Below are 16,240 nucleotides of genomic sequence, written 5' to 3' on the forward strand. Positions count from 1 at the left end.
CATCCTCCCCGAGCCTGCCGTACCCTCACTCCTCCTCCTTCCCCCGCAGAGCCTCCTGCGTGCCATGAAACAGCTGATCTGGAGTTGTGGGGAGGGAGGGGAAGATGCCGATCAGTGGGGCTGCCGGTGGGTGGAAGACGCTGGGAGCGGGGGGGAGCTGGTGGGGACGGGGGACTGCTGACGTATTACTGTGGCTCTTTGGCAATGTACATTGGTAAATTCTGGCTCCTTCTCAGGCTCAGATTGGCCACCCCTGGTCTACACTATAGCAGCACACCTATGGTGCTGCAGCTGTGCTGCCCTAGTATAGATGCTTCCTACATTGATGGAAGGGGTTTTTTCATCAATGTAGTTAATCTACCTCTCCAGGAGGCAGTAGCTAGGTCAATGGAAGAATCCTTCCATTGACCTAGCCGTGTCTACACCATGGGTTAGGTCAACGAAACTTAGGGTATGGCTACACTTGCAGCTGTACAGTGCTGGGAGTTAAACCTGTCTTCGTACAGCTGAGTAGGGAAAGTGCTGCAGTCTGTCCACACTGACAGCTGACAGCGCACTGTCGTGGCCACATTTGCAGCATCTGCAGCGGCATTGGGAGCAGTGCATTATGCAGCTATCCCAGCGTTCAAGTGGCTGCAACATGCTTTTCAAAAGGGGGTGTGTGTGGAGTGTGACAGGGAGCGTGGGGGAGAGAGAGAGAGTGGATTTTTGGAGCCGACACTCTGTCAGCAGCTGCAAGTTCCGACCCCCTCCCCCACCCCCTCTCGCTCACTGAAAGCAAATAGCCCTCTTTGTTTTTTTCCTCACAGACCACATAAGCAGCCTCCCCGAAACGGACCCCCCTTCCCTCCCTCCCTCCCGCAAGCTGTGCTGCTTCTCTCCTCAAGTCCCCTCTCTTCAAGCAAACACTAGCTGTGGGCATTCCAAAGGGAGCTCATTCACAGCAAACAGGAGCTGTGTTTGTTTTTTTGATAAGCAGCTTCGGGAGCCCGCAGTTCACAACAAAACAAACAGAGGCATCACAACAAAACAAAGAGCGTAATCTTTACTTAAAAGCATTATGGGAAGCTTCCGGAGGTCAGTTAAAGTGTAGTAAGATTATTCCCTGTTTACACTGGCACCCCAGCGCTGCAGCACCAGCGCTATTCTCTTTATGTCTCTTGTTGAGGTGAAGTACATGCAGCGCTGTAGCCAGGGAGATACAGTGCTGTATGTGCCTTGCCAGTGCGGACGGGGAGTGAGTTACAGTGCTGTAAAGCCACCACCAGCGCTGTAACTCTCAAGTGTAGCCAAGGCCACAGTGCCCAAGACACAAAAATTTTCACAGCTCTGAGCAATGCAGCTAGGCCAATCTAATTTTCAAGTTTACACCAGGTCTTAATCTGAACTGGTTCGCCCATTGCTCCTAGTAAAGAAGGGTGATTACAGTTCTCTGTTCTGTTAACCAAAGAGAGGAAGTTTTAAATTAAAAATAGTAAAAAGTACAAGGAGCCAAGTGTTAAAAAGTAGATGCCAGTGTGAAATGTGGACTGTGGCAGAGAGCCAAGAAACTAAAAGGTGATTTAAGAATATGTATAAGAAGAAAGACAGACCAGAACCTGGGAAATGAAACACTTGGAAATGGAAGGGTTTGCTTCATGGATGTCTTTGTTTTATGTCTTGCTTCTGTTTCATTTTTTATTATTTTGTAATAAATGCTCAAAGAGCTCTGGCACAAATTAGTTGATATCATTTTAGCTGTGTCAGAAAATACTCAAGAAACACATACCATCGGCTCTTACAAGCATACACATTTTCTGAATAGAAAAATAAAAGACAACAGGATAAAAAAACCTTAAAACCTATTATGACAAACTGTTCAGATAGTACTATGCTCAGAACAATGTCTCATGATGCCCATAAAGAGCCATTAAAATTGTACAACACAGTGAACTTCCTTACTTGCATATAAGACACACACACACACAGAGGAAGTTTGCATAATGCTGGAAATCTAGTCTCTGCCCAGAGAGAATCTGGCCTAGAGTTTAGTCAATTTCTTTTCTATTTGTTTAAAAAACTCCATTAAATTTTAGTAATTTCACTTGCAATAGAATAAAAACAAACAATCTTTCCTATCTCAAGTTGATAATGCCCAGATTGAATCGACTGGCAGACCAATTGCAGTTTGCAGAAGTCTGAGGTAATGTATGCCCCCTCCCCCCAGAGATCAGAGTGCGATATTTGCATATCCTCTTTCGGCCTTTTACAACACTTCCTGCTTTACCTAGTCAGTGAAAAATACTACACAAGGTGAAGCCCTGCGCAATGATTACTTAGCAAGAGGCTCCACCTCTGTAGTCATAACAAATAATTTTATATTATAATTTATGAAATTCTGTGTTCAATCACAAATATGTAATTAAAACCTGACTTTAGACACACACACAAAACCTGTTGAATGAGTCTTGCCAGTTCAGAATCAGAGCTGTGTCTTAGCAGTTCATTGTAATCAGGCCTGTAAACTGCCTGGTATTAAAAAAAAAAATTTCCCGTCATAGGCAAACAAAGATACAGTGAAGTCAGACAGGTAACAGCATTAGTTCCTAGTTTAATCTCCAGACTTTGTGGAGCCAAATTACTCTCCACCAATCAGAAATGAGCAATGAAGGGTGGTATCTGTGGGTTTAATACATTTTACCATGTGGGCTGGAACTCCGGAAGCCATGGGTAGCGGGAGAGAATATTGTTTCACAAATACGGTCTTGTAAAAAAAAGCTAGAAACCTATTCTTCAATATTATTTCCCACAAAAATGGGAATGTGTTTTAAGGATGTATGAACTGGTTGGAATATAAAGAACATCCTTCTCCATTACCTACATCACCCCTTAGGGTATGTTTACACTGCAATAAAACACTTACGGCTGACTCAGGTCACCTGACTTGGGCTCATGGGGCTCATGCTGCAGATCTATAAAACTGCTGTGTAGTCATTTGGGATCTGGCTGGGAACACACTGCCTCACAGGATCCTAGAACCTGGACTTGGGCTCGAGCCAGAACATCTACACTACAATGTTATAGTCCAGGGATCTCAAATTCAAATCACCACGAGGGCCACATGAGGACTAAGAGGGCTGCATCACTGACACCTTTACATACAAAGATACAAAAGCCCTGCCCCCTGCCCCCGCCCCCATTCCACCCCTTCCATGAGGCCCCGCCTCTGCCCACCCATTCCCCACCCCCATTCTAACCCGTTCCCCAAAGTCTCCTCCCGCTCCCTGCCCCTATTCCAACCTCTTCCCCTTAGCGCCGCATCCTTGCTCCTCCCCCTTGCCTTCTGGAAAGCCCTAAGCGCCACCAAACAGCTGTTTCGTGGGGGCAAGTGCTGGGAGGTAGGCAGAGGAGCAGGATGCAATTCACTTCCGGGGGACAGAGGCAGGAGACAGAGGGTGAGGGGAGCTATGGCAGGCCACAGGAACTAACTCTGTGGGACACATGCAGCCCACGGGTCGCGTGTTTGAGACCCCTGTTATAGTCCAACAGTCTGAGTCCCACTAGCCTAAGTCAGCTGAACCCAGACAGCTGCAAGTGTTTTACTGCAGTGTAGTCATACCCACATGTACATACATGCTCTTTCTTCCATGCCATCCTTGGATTCTTCATTGAACTGGCTGATAGGACACTAACATCTCATATTTCAAATCCCACTCAAACCTGCAGGAAATGTATGCCTACACTGACAAGGTAGAAAGGCAGATGGATAAATATGAAAACTTGCACTAAATGTTTCATATGCCACCCTTTGTAGATGGTTTGTCTTCTCAAATCATAATCGCTTAGGTGCTGGAATTGTGTTTCCTTATAGATGATCACAGTACCACGTGCATTTGGTGTGCTACTTCAGCACAAACATTCAAATAATAATGGCAACATATAACAAACCCTAGTAAAACAGAACCCAAAACAAACTTTCTTTAAGGTTCAAAAATGTTCAGTTCACTTTTGTTTGCATGTGCAAGAGAAAGGGATGGGACTGAAAAAAGAAGTGCCAAAATAAGACAAGAGAAGCTGATCTTTGCTGTTTCCAAAGGAAGATTGTGGTGTGTCTGGCCTGAATAGAAACAGGAAGCAATAGAAGTGTTTCAAGAAGGCCTGTTTTAAAAAGATGTCTAAGCCAAGTTCTGCAAACCCCAGGAGGTTAAAATTGTTAATATGCTTTGGATAAACATCCAAACACATGGAATATCTGAGCTGTTTGAAGCACACACACCATTAATATCTTTCTTCTAGAGTTTTAGACATGCATTAAAAATTAAGCTAATTATTAAAAGAACAAAAATAGATTTTATCTTGCCTATCATCACATTTTTTCAGTGACAGATTGCTTAACTCCTATTTTATAAACCTTTTACACCACATCTCAAAATGTCTATTGTTTGGTTATCGACGGGTAATAAACCACAGATATAAAGAAAACAGCTTGGTAGCCTTATTTAACATGAATCTAGTGAACATACATCCTGCTAGACTACTATACTGTAGACACCCTTTTTTTAAACTACAGACAACAATGGCCTGTACATAAAAAGTGAATTTTGTTTCATTTAATTTAGAGATATGTTTAGCATCCTTACTATTAGCTGCTATTCACACAAGGCAGACAGTATATTTTGCAAGGCTCAGAGTACACAGTTTAGTTAAAGAGACCCTGTCAGGTTAAAAACACATATTTTAAAACCAAATTTCCTTACCTATGATACTCAATGAATATTAAAAAATATTACTTTAATACTCTTTATTTTCTGCACTCTACTCAATATGCACAGTGAAAATACGCTAGTCTTACCATTTCAAGTAAGTTTCACTTTCTGATTCCTGCACATTAATTAGCATAATGATACAATATGCAGTAATAGGTTTGCAAAAGACTAAACTAGGGCCCTGGTTATATCCTTCCCAATGGCTGTTTTTCTCACATTTCAGGTGAGAAACTCCAAATTTGTGCTTACAGGGTGAAATATTGGCCCTACTGAAATCAATTCAGATTTGCCATTGTCTTCAATAGAGCTACAATTTCACTTGCAGTGTTTCCATCAGACCATTCCCTTGGGGAGGTAGCTCTCCACCCATTCTTCAGAACAGGTACGGGGTTTAGACCAAAAAAATTGTTGAACTCCTGGTGCTAGGCATGTGTTGGGAATTAATGACATTGCTGTTCTTTCTCTTAGGATGACAGATTTAAGGCCTGGGAGTCAGTAGCTGACCCATATCCTCTGGAGATGTCTCTATGCCTTTGGAGTAGTTTGATGGAGGAATTAGTGCTCTTGGGAAATGGATGACATAATGGACCAGTTTCTCTAATTTCTTAAATTACAGATCACAAAATTGGTTGCCATCAAACTGACTCATACCTGACAGCCAAGTGGCTCAATCTGCTGCATCACAAGCTAATACATAATCAGTTATTATAACTAGTATGTCTGCATGGAAATTGCTGCATTTCCCACCTCCCCTTGTGGAATATCACAATGCACAAGTTGCGGGAGGGATGGACAAGGGTAACTGCCAATGGGATAGATAGCAATAGCCAATTACTACCCAAATCCTCTGGGCCATGATCTTAGCGGGTGCAACGTGTGGGCTCAGCACAACCTTTTCAGTGACTTGCCTCAGGTTCTTTTAGACTGATTCTAGAAGCTCTTGTTAAGATGCATCTGAGCAGTTCTTGGTTTGCACTGCATTGAAGGGTGCATGGCAATAACTCTCAGGTTTTCTAAACCAACTAAACCTGCTCTGGGGCAATGGTGAGGCTGAAAGTATGTGAGAAGTGTGGAGCTGAGTAGAGTGAAAGTGCTACAAACACATCTCTCCCTCTCACCATCTGGCTCTGGGCTGCTGTTCCAGCATGTTGAGGGCTCCCAATTGATTAAATCGCAGTTGAACAACATATTTAAAAGGGGGAAAACCTTCATGAGGGAGCATATCAAAGACTTTGGAACCATTTATTCAATACTGAGCAGGTGGGTTTTCTTCCCAGTGCATTTGCATCATTGGCACTCCAGCCACCAGAGGTCACAACTGCACATTCCTCCTTCCCTCCATCCCTCCAGGCAACAAGTTAACAGTAATGAGGGGTGCATTTGGTTTTCCTCTTTTAAGAAGTTGTGCTGTAAGTTGTTGATTTATAGGCATTTCTGCAGCACTTGCTACCACAGTTTCTGAGCACCTCACAACATGAAAGCTATATCACATTACCTCTAGTAGGTAGACCCCTCCACCTTTCTCCTCTTAAGCTGGTGTCACACAGTGACAGGAACTGGTAGCTGATTCTTTCTTCCCTGGGTGTCATTATAGTATGGTTGATTGGAGCAATGCCCATTTCTTAGCTCAATTTCCTGCAGACATTAGTGCATAATTTTTCACCTTTCCTAAGATGAAACCTATACTCTGTGTGCTCTAGTGTTCCAGCTGAGTGTAGAAAGCCTGGTGGGGAACAAAGAAAGAAAACAGATTTTGAGGTAAGAAAGAACTACCCCATTCAGAGGCAAGGACCTTGAAATGGTCTCGAATTTCATTTGCAGCAGAGCAATGTCCAGAGCACTGGTGTGATGTGTTCACGATGGTCAGCTCCACTTGGGAGGCAGGCTGCTGCATTCTGTAGCATCTGTCACACTGGCACAGCCCATTAGGTAATGTTGATTGCAGTAGTCCAGATGTAGACTGTGTTAGCAGGGCAGTAAGGGGAAAGGTGGCAAATTCCTATAATGTTTAGACTGACAGGTTATCAGGCAGTCAAGATCATTTATATATTCCCCCAGTTACTCAGGGAAAGATGTTCAGACATTTGAAACCAAAACAGACATCTTTGTACCAGACCTCTGGGTTTGGAATGAGCAATTCATGACTCCCCAGCAAGGGGAAGGTAACATTCATTCCTGCTTACTGCTGAAGTTTCTATGACTGGTACCCAGAGAGCTCCTTCTCAGAGGCTTTCAGAAACCATAGGTTAAAAATGGAAGAAGAGGTGACTTAGTTTTAAACCTTGACTTTGTGTAGCGGGGGAAGGATCTTATAACTGTGCAGAGATTTGTGGTTCCTACTCATGGGTGAGCCTGAGAGAGAAAAATAGTGGCTAAGTGGCAAACTGCTTGGGAAGGCACTTCGGGTTTTCCTTGCACAGGGATGGTGTCCTTGATCTGATGGTCCCAAACAATCACGTTAGAGTGGTGGGGATGAAACCAGGCAAGAATTATGTTAATATTTATTCAGATGTAATCAATTTGCAACCTATTGCTTTAAATCTAAGCTGCTGTATGTTTTTCTCTATTTCCCAGATTGTACAATGACTGAATAAAAATCCTGGTTTCATTTAAATATTGGGGTTTTTAATCAGGAAATTCTTTCTAGCCATATTCAGCTTTATAAAATCTTTGTCTCCCGCTAAATTTCAGGCCTAAATCCAGATAAAAATAAACCTTAGTATTTCTGGTATATTGAATTATTTGTATGAGGATGTCAAATAAAATACCATTAAATATCAGTAGAGTGAACTTCAGTAGCTCAATACTTGTTAACAATTTAGGGCTCAGCCCTTCATGAGATCCATGCAGATGGACCCCATGCCTACACAGAACCCACTGAAGGCAACAGGGGTCTCCCTGAATGGTTCTCAGTGCAGGCTTGAAGCCGTTGACATTAGTGTTCATTGCCAGTGACACAATACTTAGAATGAAATATTTTTTTCTGTTTTGGAATCAGTACATTTCCCCAGGTTATGATCTTACTACTTTACACATGGGTGTGTTATTGCAGTCATCCATGATGCGGGGGGTTACACATTTCTCACAACCAGGACACTGTACTGGATGGGGAGTTGGTCTGATTTAGTATAGCAATTCCTATGATGTTATGAACCATTGACTGACCAGAAAACAATTGTCCTGAGTTTATTAAACTTGTTTGAAAGTCTTATTTAGTCTTTCCACCCGTCCCATCTGTTTAATCATGCATGCTGTTCTTTGATGAGATTTCATTTAATTGACTTTACCCCGATTCTTCCATAACATACCTCCTTTCACGGGAATCCCCTCATGAAGAAGAGACTCTTCCAATAGAATTCCTGACAAGGGAGATTTGTGACAGGGAATCTACAAATAATACTTAAAAAGGAAAGAAAAAAAAAGCACTGTATTTAAGAGACATGGGCTTTTTCAAAAGAATCCCTCTTTAGTAAGGCCTCACCCACTAAATGTGAGGGCTTTTTGAGAAGCTACCATAATTATACACATTTTACAAGTCTTTCCATTTTATGAGGTAATTACCCCAAACTCTGATGTACTGAACATAACATCCCAATGTTGTCTCCTTTTTTCAAACAAATGTGATATTCCTTCTTACATAAATGAAAACCATAGGACCCAGGCCTGCAGTCCTTACTCAGCCAAAGATTCATTTCCCAAGAGGACTGTAGAATAAGGCTCATTATGGGCAGGTTGTGGCTGGCTCCTTTGCAGAGGTTCAAGGAAGGGTGCACTAAAAGCTTTGCCCCTGCCCCTGCCCCCGCCCATGCAAGTCAGCAGAGGTGCCCGACAGAACAGGAGAGTGAACACTGCATTTCCTGAAGGTGTGTAGTGGGGAATGTCCTCCTCTTGCATGGGTGGGAGGTGCAATGGTTTCCAAGTGTTCTCACTAGAGTGGTATAGTCATCCATTCCCCACACAACACCACCATACACAATTATAGGTAAATGCCACACAGCAGGTGTGTGCTTATTGGGTGATATTCATATGCAGAAGAATTCACCTGGTTTCCCAACTCCTATGCACTGAGACTTAACGTCCCACCTAGGCCCTGGACCCAGGGCCGGCGCTTCCATTTAGGCGACCTAGGCAGTCGCCTAGGGCACCAGGATTTGGGAGGGCAACAGGTGGCTCCGGTGGACCTCCCGCAGGCGTGCCTGTGGAGGGTCCGCTGGTCCCGCGGCTCTGGTGGAACATCCGCAGGCACGTCTGCGGCAGGTCCACCAGAGCCACGGGACCAGCGGACCCTCCGCAGCAACGTCTGCGGGAGGTCCACGGAGCCGCGGGACCGGCGAGTGCCAGAGCGCCCCCTGCAGCGTGCCACTAGAGCCGGTCCTGCACCTTTGGCACCAAAAACCCTGGCGCCGCTCCTGCCTGGACCTCTCCATAGGGGAGCATACACCCATTGGGACGAGTTTACAAGTGTTGTGTATTTGGTTGTCATGGTTTTTGTTCCTATGGCAACTGAGTTAGATTATTAGGGGATAGCCCAGCCAGTTTCGACCGGTTGGGTGAGCTCTGTGTCTGTAAAATAAAATGGTAGTTTTGTTAGCTGTCTGCTCTCTGGCCTCAAGTGATTTCTTCCTAAACCGGCTGCCCCCAAGGATATAACAAAAAAGTGGCGACGAGGATGGGATTCCGGTGCTGCTCCAGTAACAGAAGGAAGAAGAAGTCAAGGTAAAGAACAAACAAACAAAAAAGCTGCTTGTTTGCACTGACTGTGAAAGTGAAACTAAAAATCATGGCTACTCTGACCAGGCCACTGGAACCTTTTGATGAGAATATAGAGCAGTGGCATGTGTATACTGAGCGTTTTGAGCTTTTTGTTATTGCAAATGACATTACAGAAGCGAAGAAGGTGCCAATATTCTTAAGCATTGTAGGGGCTAAAACCTACTCCCTGCTACGCAGCTTACTACACCCTGTTAAGCCAGCGACTAAATCTTACAGTGACATTGTGGAAATCCTGAGGTCTGATTTTTCCCCAAAACCACTGCTAATTGCTGAAAGATATAGGTTCCACAAAAGAGACCAAAGGGAAGATGAAACAGTTGTACAATTTGTAGCAATTTTAAAAAAGCTAGCAGAACACTGTGAATTTAAGGAGATGTTAAATGATGCCCTGTGTGACAGGTTAGTGTGTGGCCTCTACAGTGAAGCTATACAGAAGCAACTACTGACAGAAGCTCAACTTACCTTACAGAAGGCTGTTGATATTGCTGTCTCCATGGAACTGGCTACAAGGGAGGCGCAATACATCGGTGCATCCCCTAGGGTGCAAAAAGTGTCACAAGAACCGACCCACAAAACTGTGCAGAGTCAAGAATGTTACCGCTGTGGTAAGCCGGGTCACCAGGCATCAGAAAGCTGGTGTAAGGACCTGGTGTGTCGACACTGTGGCAAAAAGGGACACTGAGTGTGCCTGTAAACAAAAGAAAAAGAGGCCTGTGGTCTGGCCGACAAAAAGAGGAACCCTGCATACCCTAGAGCAGACCCAGGATGATCAAAGTGACACCTCATCGCAAGAGGAAGTGCCACTGCATGTTTTGTCTTTGGCAATGGGCTCACATGAGTACTGGGTAACCCCATTGTTGGATGGCAAACCTATACGCATGGAACTGGACACCTGTGCAGCCGTCTCGCTGGTGTATAAAGAAAAGCTACAGCATCTTCCGCTTAAGGCAACAAAAACTGTTCTAAAGACATATACGGGAGAAGCTGTGCCCATGTTGGGCACTATTGATGTTAAGGTGGAGCTCAATGGACATGCTGCTGTTTTTGGACATGATTTGGGAAGTATGAAGGGAATCACTGTGACATTGAACATTAAACCTGACAGTCCATCAAAATATCTGAAAGCCCGAACTGTGCCATATGCCATCAGGCCGAAAGTCAAAGCGGACCTGGAGCACCTGGTCACCAATGGAGTCCTAATACCAGTTACCCATAGCTCATGGGCCACTCCTATCGTTCCAATAGTGAAGAAAGATGGCTCTCTCCGGATTTGCGGTGATTTTAAAGTCACTGTCAACCCAGTGTTGTGTGCAGAGCAATACCCGCTTCCCCGCATCGATGACCTCTTCGCAGGCCTGGCTGACGGACAAAAGTTCAGTAAGATTGATCTGAGTCAAGCATATTTACAGATGCACATTGATGAAAAGTCCCAAGAGCTGTTGACTATTGTGACTCATAAGGGGCTTTATCTATACTGTCGCCTACCCTTCGGAATAATGTCTGCTCCCGCCCTGTTCCAGAGGGCTATGGACCAGATCTTGTGTGGCTTGTCAGGAGTTCAGTGCTATCTGGATGATATCCTGGTCGCTGGAAGAAATGAAAAGGATCACTTAAAGAATTTAGAGGCTACCCTACAAAGACTGGAAGAGTATGGCCTACAAGTTCTCAAAGACAAGTGTGACTTCTTCAAGCCCTCTGTTGAATATTTGGGACACATCATTGATTCTGCAGGTCTTCATAAGGCCCCTGCAAAAGTTAAAGCTATTGTGGAGGCTCCCCCACCTCGAAATGTGAGCCAGCTGCGCTCGTTTCTAGGACTACTGAACTATTATGGAAAGTTCATCTCACAGTTAGCCACACTGCTAAAACCACTTCATGAACTCCTTGGGCAGAACAAGACCTGGAAGTAGACTGAAGTCTGTGATGTTGCATTTAACAAAGCTAAGGAAGCATTGCTAAATTCTGAAGTTCTAACGCACTTTGATCCATCCTTACCCCTACAATTGGCCTGCGATGCCTCCCCTTATGGAGTGGGAGCAGTCGTGTCACACATTATGCCTTCGGGAGAAGAGAGACCTATTGCTTTTGCTTCACGCACTCTAAGCAAAGCAGAAACTAACTACGCCCAAATCGAACGTGAGGCATTAGGAATTGTTTTTGGAATTCGGAAGTTTCATCAGTACCTGTTTGGGCGAAAGTTTACTCTTCTCACAGACCATCGACCTCTGACGTCAATTTTTGGACCCTACACAGGCATTCCCCCTTTAGCTGCTAGTCGTATGCAACGTTGGGCATTGTTACTTTCAGCACAGACATATGAAATCAAATATCGGAAATCCACTCTGCACGGCAATGCAGATGGCCTCTCAAGGTTGCCTTTGCCGGTCAAACATCAAGATAGTGCCCAAAAGGAAATCTTCTACTTTGAACAAGTAGAGAATACACCCATCACTGCTACTCAGATAAAGAAGGCAACTCGCGTTGACCCAGTATTGTCCCAAGTTATGGACCTGGTGATGCATGGAAAATCTTGACAAACCTCTCCAGTCTCACCCGACCTTGTTACCTACATGTCCAGGAGGACGGAGTTATCGGTCCAATCTGGTTGTTTGTTGTGGGGGACATGTGTCATTATTCCACCACCACTGAGATCACAGATGTTAGAACAGCTACATTCCGGTCACTGTGGAACAGTGTGCATGAAGGAAATTGCACAAAGCTATTTTTGGTGGCCTGGACTGGACAGTGCTATTGAAGAGAAGGCAAAAGCTTGTATGTCATGTCAGGGTGTGAGGAATGCACCCCAGTGGGCACCCCTACACCCATGGGACTGGCCTGAAAACCTGTGGCAACGTATTCACATTGACTTTGCTGGCCCCCTTGAAGGAAGCATGTTCTTGGTGGCAGTAGATGCCCATTCTAAATGGCCAGAAGTCTCTATAATGCAGTCCACTACTGCAGAGAGTACTATCCAAAAACTACGAGGACTCTTTAGTCGTTTTGGTCTGCCAGAACAACTTGTGAGCGACAACGGACCGCAGTTCGTCTCTCAGGAGTTTCAAAATTTTATGAAGGCAAATGGGATACACCACATCACATCAGCACCATATCATCCATCCACCAACGGATTAGCTGAAAGATTTGTGCAGACAATGAAACACGCTTTAAAATCAGCAAGGGGACAACATCCCATTCAAAAGCGTCTGGATACCTTCTTACTTTCCTACAGAAACACACCTCATGCTACGACCAAGGCATCTCCGGCCTTTCTAATGATGGGACGACAGCTGCGCACTTGCTTTGATCTGCTGAAACCTTCTGAACCCCGACAAATTGTGCAACATCAGCAGCAAAATCAAGTTATCAGACAGGCACCCAGAGCAAAAGAGCGAACCTTTAGCCCGGGACAGCCAGATTTGGCTCGGAATTATACTTCCAGAGCTAAATGGGTCCCTGCCACAATCATCACTCAAACAGGACCTGTTTCCTACCCAGTCCGGACTGCAGAGAATCTTACCTGGCGGCGACATGTAGATCAGCTGTTGCTAGGTCATGCCAGTCCTCAGGACACATCTGCAGTTGAGTGGTCTGACTTCACCACTTCTGGTGAGACACCGAATCACAAATCACCTGTTTCTGACTGTTCTCCTCCATTACTGCCGGCGGCTGAGATACCCCTTTGCCCAGCACAAGCTGATACCACCTCCTCACCTGTTCGTGCCGTGGACCCTGAGCCCATGGTACTTTCAGGTGCAACAACACCAGAAGTTCGCCGTAATCCACCTAGAGACAGAAGGCCTCCTCGTCGGCTGAATCTTTAGCTAGGGCGAACCCACGGTTATGGGGCAAAATAATCCCCAGGGTTTAGCCGGGAATGGAGGCAGTCTACCCTCCTTCTCTAGTCTAGTGTGTGTTTTATTTAGGGGATGTTCTTATTAGGGGGGGAGGAATATGTTGTGTATTTGGTTGTCTTGGTTTTTGTTCCTACGGCAACTGAGTTAGATTATTAGGTGATAGCCCAGCCGGTTTCGGCCGGTTGGGTGAGCTCTGTGTCTGTAAAATAAAATGGTAGTTTTGTTAGCTGTCTGCTGTCTGGCCTCAAGTGATTTCTTCCTAAACCGGCTGCCCCCAAGGATATAACACAAGACACACCAGTTATCTCCAAATGGAAAGGAGATTATACTAGAAACTTGAGACAAATGAACAATAAAGACCTTTCATACTATATTTGGACTGCTTTGAATTTCTTACACAGCTTTTGCAGACATTCACAGAAGTGTGTTTTGTTTTGTTTTTTAAAAAAGGACATTTTTTTCAAGTGTACCTAACCAGAATAAAAAGCCCAAGCTTTTTTATTTTAATCATAGCTCCCTCAGTCCACCACATCCTTTGGCATCATTAGCTGATGGCTCTCTGAGTTAGCTCTGTGTGGTCTCTTACTGTCACATGCACTATAATGCCTTTCTGAACACATTTGAAATAGTACTTCAGAAAAAGAAAGAAGCAAGAGATAAAGGATGTAGATGAACAGCAGTTTCTGATTAGAGCATTCACAGAGATCACTATATCTTTTGTTTTTATAAAAGCAACTAAGAACTTTTTTTTTCTGTTTATATACAAATACTCCTGTCTTCTGCCTCCAGTATTTTCTGTTTCTCGTGTTCCATGGGCATAGCCCAAGGACATTGGGAAGGGGGGGAGAATAAAAAAGAAAGACATTTGAAGTTATTATTCCAGCACTCAGTGGGACTCCTAGAACAGTTTCAGCAGGCCCAACAGCCAGAATCATGCACACACACCCCTACAGTATGCTGCACAATTGCACTTTTTCTGCTGGGGTCTCTTCCCTGATGTGTAACTGCCATTCAGGACTGAATAAAGAATATCTTGCTGAAAAAGTCAGAACAAATGTATCATATTTCCACATAACAGCTAGTTTCTCCGTGTTTTTCCTCTAATAAGTCTCTTGCCATTACTGTAAGTACAAGTACTATTAATTTTCCTTCTCAAAAAGCTTGATCTACATGCAGGAATATTTTACACTTTTTGTTGAGTAACATTTTTTTGCAATCTGTCATTGCTCTAGTACACATGCCAATTATGCCTACCAAATTAGATAATCTTATCTCCCTATGTCTAGTATTTATTTCCTTTAGGTTCCCTACCCTTAATATTATCATTAATTTGCACTATCATAGTGCTTAGGAAGGCCAGTCATGCAGGACCGGCTCTAAGCACCAGCAAAGCGAGCACATGCTTGGGACAGCACATTTCCAGGGGTGGCATTCCGGCCATCCATTTTTTTCAGAAAAATCCACTAATGTATGAAAAAAATAATACATCAAGATAAAAAAAAATCTCCAGTAGTGCAATAGGAGAGTGACGTGAAAAATATTGTGTCACGTTGTGACACAGTCATTCATAATGTGAACATGCATAAATGTGTAAATGTTAATGGTTATTGATTAATTAAATCAAGAATCACGATTACTTGTGTGTACTGTGCCACCCTATCGGCACCATTTGCGCCAATTTCCATGTAGCGCCGGTGCCAGTGGTTATAGGGCTAAAATGCTGGACAAAATGAAAACGACTTTCCGGTGCTGCCTACTGGCAACAAAGAGAGAAACGGCAAAAAGAATTAGAAAAACTATCTCGTACTTCAAATAAATATTTTTAAAAAGTTGACATTACCAGTATCGGTGGCTTCTGGTGAGGGCAGTTTCTCAAAACTGAAATTACTAAAAAATTATTTGAGGTCCAACATGTCTCAAAATTGTTTGTCAAGCCTCACATGAATTTCAATTGAAGGTACCATTGCAAAAAATTTAGATTTCACTGAATTATTAAAAGACTATGCAAGTCTAAAAACCAGAAAAATTCAGTTCATATACATTATTTTAATTTATGAGAAACTGGGTGCACCAGAAGACACTAATGTTTTTCATTATAATGTATAGTTGAACCCAAATTGTTTGCAATTGTGATTTTGTTAACATTAAATGAGTACACTAGTATGAAATTGTTTTATTTCACTAACTACAAATTCTCAGTTTTCATATTTTTTTAATTTTAAACAGTCAAAAAAAATTTGCAAAGTGCAAACACGTGTAAAAGGGGTGGGGGGATGGAATTTTTTTTTTGCTTGGGGCAGCAAAAAACCTAGATCTGGCCCTGCAGTCATGGACTAGGACCCCACTGTGCTAAGCACTGTACAATCGTAAAACAAAAAGCCAGTCCCTGCCCCAAAGAGCTTACTATAGGAAATGTCCAAGATTTTCCAAAATTGGTTCCTAAACTTAGGCTTCTAAATCCTTATTCTAGGCACCAAAATAAGTGGCCTAATTTATTAATATTACTGAGCATAAAGCAGCTTCGACAAATGGCCCTTGGGGGGGTTAATTTATTAAAAAAGAAAGCCCCATGCACATAAATGATGACAAGAGTCCCACAACCATAATCCAGAATTCCCCAGCATGGTCCAAATAGTCCATGCCCCAACACCCCAGTTCTCCAGCACAGCCCCGGCACCCCTTGCCAATACCCCAGCTCTGTCTTCTCCTGTTGTTATATCAGGACAGCCACCCCGGCCCTTCCATCTGGAGTACAACCCCAGTCTTCCCAGTGGGGACCCCTACACCATTTCTGCTGGGAGCATCCCTCACTCCCCCAGCCCTCTCACAATTCATCTGCATCCAGCTTCCCACCCCTGGAAATGTCGA

Source organism: Mauremys mutica, chromosome 8 (assembly GCF_020497125.1).
Source record: "Mauremys mutica isolate MM-2020 ecotype Southern chromosome 8, ASM2049712v1, whole genome shotgun sequence".
Classification (NCBI taxonomy): domain Eukaryota; kingdom Metazoa; phylum Chordata; order Testudines; family Geoemydidae; genus Mauremys; species Mauremys mutica.